Below are 8,874 nucleotides of genomic sequence, written 5' to 3'. Positions count from 1 at the left end.
ATGGCATGACAGCATAGATTTTAAGCCGATTCAAATTCTTGTTTCAGTTATAAATAAATAATAATGTACGTATACAGAGATTGACCAATTCCGAAAGGGACTCATCAGAGTCGGGAGGTTGCTTGATGCAGTCATGCTCGCACCGGATGATTTCAAGACTCTTTTCTGTAAACTTGGGAACAAACCACTATCATTTAGAAACCTCAAGCAAAATGTACAAGGTTCAGTTTAGTTTTGAGGGCTCAAACAAACGGAGCCTTGATAACCAGGCAATGTACTGTCTTGAAGCATTCCTGACTGACTGTGAAGGTATTATATTTAAGAACGTGCTACAGGGTTTAGAAATCCATAAATAATATACTCCATCAATAACTTTACAAACTTATAGAAACCGGACAACTAGACAACACGACATTATGAACACGCTTAATAGCGGGCATAGAGTATTATATTGTCGGGGTAAAATCCTCATATTGTCTAGTTGTCGGGTTGCTTACTTGGCATTATGTACTATTGAAAAATGCGTGTCTTCATAACTATATCATATCTGAAAAATTACTGTCGGGATTAATACAATATCATACTGCATTATAAAATATTTTGTCAATAGTGAGCTTTCAAAGAAGTGTTAACTTGCATTATTTCGTATGCATAGTCACCAGCAGTTGAATGTATTCATTGTGTTTATTATATAGGAGGGACCACTGGCGTTAGGTTGGAGGACGTACTGGCCTTTTGGACTGGGGCCTCCACTGTACCGCCTTATGATTCCCTAACAAGCTAGAACTAAGCTTCGGAAGTACTCAACAGTTCCCCACCGCATACACATGTGGTCTAGTGTTGTGCATTTGGTGGGGGTACTCGAATCCAGATGTCTTTTGCAATGACATGGTGAAAGCTATTCAGTGGTGTTGCGGTTTCCATCTTGCGTAGACTTTGAGATCAAAAGATGATGTTTGTGCAGTGACTTTTCTGAAAAAATCATGATATTATTAAGCTTACAAAACAAATAGTAATTTTGATTTTAAAATGTGATGGTTCGGTTTGGTTGGCTATTCAACTCGCCATTCGTCCGTGACCCGTGGCTCGTCCGTCCTTCCGTAAACAATTCTTGTTATCAATAATTGTCAACCTTGCAACCTACGCACGGAATATGATTTGCATGATTATGTTCTTGTGTTTAAAATGTTTGTGTTCCATCGGCATTATAAGAAAGAGCAAATACATGATTGTCATTTAAAATGATATGCCAGTACCTGTTTGATTTTACGGCTTAAAAATCGCTTATACTTTATAGTTTTATGATTTACCAAATTGTGAAATATGAGGGAAGACTAGGACTTCTCCATTCGCCTGTCCGTCCCATTTATAGTGTTCCTTAGTCCTATAGATAATAACACGGATGTAGCATGCGTTATCTTAAATTGCAAATGAATTGTCAGCCATTTGACAATTTTGCAATACATATGAGACATGTTTGAAAAGTGAATTGTTTGCAAGCTATTTCAATCCTAAATTGTAATATCCTTTTAAATTCTTTTAAAATTATCATATTTTCCCTTTGTTATCAGATTTCAGATTATTATATATTAGTCAAATTTTATTGTATGGTCCCTCCCCTATACAATCTTTGACCAATCTATTGCTTTAAACTCCAAATGTTCATTGCTTTAAATGTTGCAGTACTTGTTTTCATTGCATTAATGATAAGTAATGATTTATGATAGTAACAACCCAACGAGTGAGTATTCATTTCTTAAATGTCACTGGAAAATGGTACGTATTTCATGTGCAATAATCACCAATATAATTCATATATATATAAGAACATTTGTTACAAGATAGAACAATCACAGAAAAAAAGATAATAAAAATGGTTCAGAAATTATTAACAAATTCTTTTGAGCTTGTCAATGGTTACGATTATCGGAAAAACATACTTTAAATTTGACAATTTACATTACGTTCAGTCGTTAACACCCTTTTTTGACGATAATGTCATTCATGTAGTACTGTACTCGATTACATTTTTTTGAAACTTAACATAGCTGAAGTGAATAATTGAAACTGTACAATTGTACAAAAAAGGTTATCTGATAATATTATAAGGAATCTTCCTTTCGAACTCCCTATTTTCCAACATATGTGCAAACTATAATAGCTTTCGATCAATCAATATAGTATAAATTCAGCTATCATTTCGTAACAGACTGAAACTATTTTTTCTTTGTACACTTTTAAATGTAAACGCCGTACTCCATACCCTAAAGTACGTGACGAGAAATAACAATAACAATGAATTAAGGGCAGACTATGAGTGAAGGCTACTATGAGCAACATGTCCTTTTATTGACTAAACCAATTGTGAAGAAATAAGAACGGCTGTTGAAGCTGAATGTTTGTCGTACACAACCATGGTTCATGTTTTTCGCATCAATGTAAAACTGCGAAGAACCGAATTTAATTCATCAAATTCTAACAGCTCACTCCATTTTACTTTGAATATGGTACCTCATTACAGAATAAACTCACCTTTCGCACAAATAGTGCGAACGAAATGTTCAATATATAAATGGACATACCACAAACGAATAATGCTTTAACAATCCTACTAGTTGTTAGATATGATGACACCAGGCTTAACTGGTTTTTATCGCAATAATAACTCGGACTTTCCTTAAAATTGCCCGAAGAATTTTATCACCCAAATATTTTCAAAATTGATATTTCATGGTTCCTGAGCATTTATGTTTGTGGTAATAATGACATTTTTTCAATCATTTGCATGATGCCAGGTAGGTTATAATTACTTTGCAAAATTTTTATTACTTTTTTTTTGCATGTGAAATACGGATGGGATATCAGTGTTTTATAAATATTTCCAAAAATCAAAATCAATAATTATCAATACATCTGTTAATGCGGGAATATATTTCGTAAACAAAATACATCAAGTGGAACTAGATTTTTCCCAGCAAGGTAATGCATGTTGCTTTAATTACCAAAGTTACATTGGATATACAAATGTATACATTACGATATTTTTCTTAAAGAAGTGTAGTTGCATGTAAAATACAAGAAATGTTGGTATACATATGAGTTCAGGCTAACTATAAGAATTTCGAACTGAAATTCACTTTTGCCTTCAAAACCTATTAGTATTTCTCTTCAAATATTTTGATTACTGTAAATATTATCCTTTATACGCTTTCTGTACGTAGACCTGATAGTGAGACAGAAAAAAGCACACTCAAATTTTGCTCTACTATGCCATTGTGTAGGCTATCTGTAGATTGTTTGAGTACCAGTAGTGAACTAGTTCTCCGCAGTTCCAGAGCTTCCCTATATGTGGATGGCTTTCTAAGCCTCTTCTCACCCATATCCTGTTATAATACAGTGACTACTTCAGAATTAACTTGAACAGAAGTACAGAGTTCTTTCACTCCTTCGATGTCTTCATTACCCACCAGTATCTTGTAATCAACTGTGCCTACAACAATCAAAGCGACAAATAAATATGTACAGTTCATTAAGTTATACATGTTCATGACTTATTTGATTTTTAAAAATTGGTTTCGTCTGGCGCCTCCTATATGTTTGCAATAAGAAACAAGTTGTGTGTTGCAGTTTATTTTACCATATGGCTTGACTGTATTCAATTCTCAATCCTCAACCATGAAGATTCTTTTGGTCTTTGGTGTCCTTCATGAGTCTCACAAAACATTATTTTATCTCATAAATGACCTGTTCTGTCATGTCATTATATTATAATTGATATCATAAAGCAAATATGTACAAGGTACACTGTATTATTTACGTCACAGAATTCTTTGCGATGCGTTGGGGGTAAATCAAACGTAGCAAGGATTTGTCATTAGAACCATCGCGTAATTTTCATTTTGGCGCTTTGTCTACCATCACCACGGCGATTCTTTGAAATATGGCTGTGTCAGTTTGAATGCAAATCAATCACAGGAGGTTAATGGATTTTATGTTTGCCGTTTTTTAATGAACATAGACTAGGGGAATGGCTGAGCATTAACTACGGATTTAGAAAAAGGAAAACTTTACGTGTGTTAATGTAACATTATATTTCCTTGTCACCCGGATTGCATTCACCTTGACTATAAATACAATCTACCAATCATTTAATTGTTAAATAGCATGGTGACATTAAAATCACTTTGTGCATACCGTCAAAACACGTGTGATGTCGCTCGAATGTCGTTGTAAACAGACACGACTATTTCGAAAAAAGAAACGAAATTGGAAGTTTGTACCTATAATTTCATTAATACTTACATATGTGAAGCTGATATGAAAGAAAACTAGACTTTTTCCCAATATTGTTTTAATCAAGAAACTTAATCTACCGCTACGTACAATGTATATTGACCTCGACCTCAAAATAATATCGCACATATTCCATACCTATTTACATACTGTACTTCAGATAGAAATGAAAAATAAGCTTTGATGTGAAAAAAATACCCGCATATTGCACGGTGAATGGCAAAACCAAATCGTTTCAGTTTGTCATAGCCATCGACATGTATAAGGTAATTCGGCCCTTCGGTGCATCTGTCTGCTACGAACACCGTCCGGGTCCAGTTCGCGCTGAAGAGTCAACACATTGCTCCTGAAGTGAAAAAAGCAAGCCAACTCAACATTTAGTCAAGTAGTGTTCAATGTTAATCACGTATTTCATCGAATTAAACATCTCTATTGTACATGAAATGTCTGATATATTTAACATGTTATTTCATTTGCAATCTCTCTCTCAGCATGATTCAACTAAGGTATAATGCAGAATTTCAAGGTCATGATGGCGACGATATAGCACTTGGATAATGGCATTTTGATCCATTTGATCCGTTTCAGTGCCTTTATGTTTTTCATATATTTCAAGGTCACTGTGTAGTGTTAAAAATGTAAATTTTCACGCCAAAGTTAGGGATGTTTCAGCTTCTTTAATATTTCACAAACATACTTGATATTTAACATCAATTGCGGTATTGTATAATAACTACCAAATGTATATCTGTGCATTGACCTTGGTCTTAATTCAAGTGCACATGCTTCGAATATGCTGAAGCATTTATATAACTTTCCCTATAACCAAAAGGCACAAACACTTCATATTGGGATCGATACTGGTAAATAAAGTTTTAGTCACTTTATTACAATTTATAGACGACGTCAATCGAAATGAAACAGGGATATCGCGTATGAGTATTAACTATAAATTTTTAAATGACGAGTACACGTATACCGGATACACATGTCACCTACATACACGTATACCGGATACACATGTCACCTACATACACGTATACCGGATACACATGTCACCTACATATACGTATACCGGGTACACATGTCACACACATACACGTATACCGTATACACATGTCACATACACGTATACCGGGTACACATGTCACCTACATACACGTATACCGGGTACACATGTCACCTACATACACGTATACCGGGTACACATGTCACCTACATACACGTATACCGGGTACACATGTCACCTACATATATGTATAACGGGTACACATGTCACATACATACATGTATACCGGGTACACATGTCACCTACACGTATACTGGGTACACATGTCACCTACACGTATACCAGGTACACATGTCACCTACATATATTTATTACATTTTTACTAGTGAAATATCAAAAATTATTCATTCTATAAAAGTGATATTTTTCACTAGTGAAAAATATCATATTTAGTGAAAAATATCACCTTTGCTGATTTGACCAATCAAATTAATGATTAGAAAATACCAAAATAATTGACCAATCAGAAAGCCCGACATATATGTCAGCACCTGAAGAGGGAGAACTACTTTTTTTGTATGCAAACTTTCGCTGTAGGCCTAGTTAGCATACGGGGTAGGTTTTTCGTTTTCGTTGATAAAACAATACCAAATATATTTCACTCGTGTGGCTAATATTTTGATATTTTTCACCCGTGCTGCGCACTCGTGAAAAATATCAAAATATTAGCCCCACTCGTGAAATATATTTGGTATTACTGAAGACACTGTTAGATATCCTCTATATCATTGCTGACCCTTTTCATGGATATATGTGTGTATATAGTTTTAAGTGATGCAAATATCCATACTGTGAAGCCTTGTTTGCTTATTTTTTTAAAATAGAAACTCGATCAACAATACATACGACATATGCGAATGGCGGAAAATTGGTTGCTCATCACAAATGGCCGCAATTATTGTTTTTTTTATTAACGAATATGCGACAAATGCGATAACAATTATAAATGCATCTGCGTTTTATACATTCCTATCAGGGCTTCATTATAAATCATACTGGAATAACTTATCAGAAGTGAGTATATGAACTGAATAAAATGACACTTTTCACCATGTATGTATTTTACCAAATAAGGAGGATACACTTACCTGTATAGCTTGAACTACTTCATCCGTTACCGCATGCTGACGACGAAGACCTAGTGATCTGAGTACCGATGTAGTTGTCTACAGCTGAAATAACAGCTTATAATTAATATTACATAAATATAAACGTGGCTTTGTAAACTCACTATATATAACATGCAATGCTTTTTCTCGCAAACATGTCTTCTCAACTGTCATTCAAAATACATTAAAGATATAACATCCTCATAAAGAGGGAATCAATGATGTGGTAAAAAAAACAAATATTTAAAGCGTTGTCCAAATAGTCTGAAAAACAAACATACAAACCTTATAGATACGTTATGTTGGTAGAAGAGAATAAGAATAATATCGGAGTACGTGTAGCCAGCAAAATGATATTCTCTAATTAGATCCTGTTCTGACAATGTTTAAGGAAAATTATCAGAAATTGTATTTAACAACATGTTACACATTTTTACTGAATATAAATTATGATTTCAAAATGTAAAATTGAAAAAGCAACTTAACCGTATATTCGAACATATAGATAACAGCACAAGTGAACATAAGCGGTACAATGTGTACCAAACCATTTTAAAACTCACCTAAAAGGTTATTAAAGCTAAATAAAAAGGATACAAGTGGTATTGTCTCCGTTCAAAAGGCTGGTGTAACTGCTTTGCTCCGCCATCTTCTATGAAAGATTACTCAGCGCATGACTAGCCGGAAGGCGCCATAACGATAAACAGCGTTATGGCGAGGCGAAAAGACGATGTTTAGCGGGGCGCCATAACGATAAACAGCGTTATGGCGGGGCGAAAAGACGATGTTTAGCGGGGCGCCATAACGATAAACAGCGTTATGGCGGGGCGAAAAGACGATGATAAGCGGGGCGCCATAACGATAAACAGCGTTATGGCGGGGCGAAAAGACGATGTTTAGCGGGGCGCCATAACGATAAACAGCGGGGCGAAAAGACGATAATTATCGTCTTGTCGGGGCGAAAAGACGCTGTTTATCGGGGCGCCATAACGATAAACAGCGTTATGGCGGGGCGAAAAGACGCTGATTAGCGGGGCGAATTAACTCGCCCCGCTGATTAGCGGCTTCACGTTTTCGTTATTTCGCGTTGAGTTGCGGCGTCTTTTCGTTATGGCGCGGCGCCATAACGCTAATTATCGGGGGCGAAAAGACGAAGATTATCGTTCTGTCGGGGCGCCAGAACGAAACAACGAAATGGCAGAAATCAGCCACCATAGATCTGAGGTATGTTTGTCTTCTCCCCGTAAAAATACCTTTCATTATGTTTCACATTTAAATTAAATTTCAAGTAACTCGACTACAGATGGCCCAGGAAAAGTTCAGGAGGAAACATGTTTTATTTTAGAAATGCTTAATTTAAATAGACAGAAATATTGGTCCATTAGTACATGTGTATATGTATAGTCAGACTACCTTGGAGTCAGAGTAACAACATCTATGCTCTGTCTCCGAATAAAACTTCATTCATCTATACATGTGTCCAGACCTTTCATTTTCAACACCACATCATTCATCTATAAGGTGAATGGTTTTCCCGGAGTTGTTGGTGCCATTGACGGGACACACATTTCCATAGCTGCGCCAAGTATTCATAAAACCTCTTACTTCAACAGAAAAAAATCCTATAGTGCTACAGGTACAAAAACGTTTTTTTTTTAATAATGCTTTATTCATACCAGATTAAAAGAATTTTCTTTCAGTTCTGCGTTTACGTATCTTTTTTTCTAATCAAAAGTTGCTTGGGTATATATACATATTTTCACCCAAATACATAAAAGAAATGAAACATGAAAACCTGCTTTTAATGTACATTTGATATCTGTACAGACAGTGGTTGACCACCGGATGGGTTTCGCAGACATATATATATAGGATGGCCAGGCTCTGTACATGACGCCAGGATTTACAAGACAGGCGCGGTTGGACCCAATGAGGATCCAATGTAACTTGGAAATTACCGTAAACGTTGCATCTTTGACCCATATATATATACATATAAGTATATCTACTGTTCTGTGTGGCAAGTGCGTATGTGTGTTTTGGGTAGCCACACGCATGCATGTCGCACGCACGGCGGGCCGTCCTAAAAATACCTTTGCTGTTAATAGGACATTAAACAAAATAAACCAAACCAAACTGTTCTGTGTATTTGTGTCGGCTTGTGTTATGATGAAGAAGTGGACTGCTTCGAAAATGACAACTTTCATTTATACATGAATAGGGCACAAGTAACATAAAATAAGTAAATTATATGTGATATTTTACAATAAACAGGATATGAATGAATTTACAATGTCATACCAATATCAATATGTCTACAGCAATTATTCATCAGCACAAAACGTGTAGATAAATATATGTGTTGGGTGATGCACATACATGGTACCAAGTTTACAAATGCAA

At 35.5% G+C, this 8,874-nt stretch overlaps 1 long non-coding RNA gene across 1 annotated transcript; it reads right to left on the bottom strand.

The window, feature by feature from the left end:
* Positions 1–2,300: 2,300 nt before the first annotated feature.
* Positions 2,301–7,039, bottom strand: LOC117315920. Its single transcript, XR_004529785.1, has 3 exons — positions 6,451–7,039; positions 4,492–4,639; positions 2,301–3,490 (listed from the first exon to the last, which is right to left on the bottom strand). It is a non-coding gene; the product is annotated as an uncharacterized LOC117315920 (long non-coding RNA).
* Between the last annotated feature and the right edge of the window lie 1,835 nt (positions 7,040–8,874).

Source organism: Pecten maximus, chromosome 17 (genome assembly GCF_902652985.1).
Source record: "Pecten maximus chromosome 17, xPecMax1.1, whole genome shotgun sequence".
In the NCBI taxonomy this organism is placed as follows: domain Eukaryota; kingdom Metazoa; phylum Mollusca; class Bivalvia; order Pectinida; family Pectinidae; genus Pecten; species Pecten maximus.
This window is presented reverse-complemented; position numbering and strand designations above follow the sequence as displayed.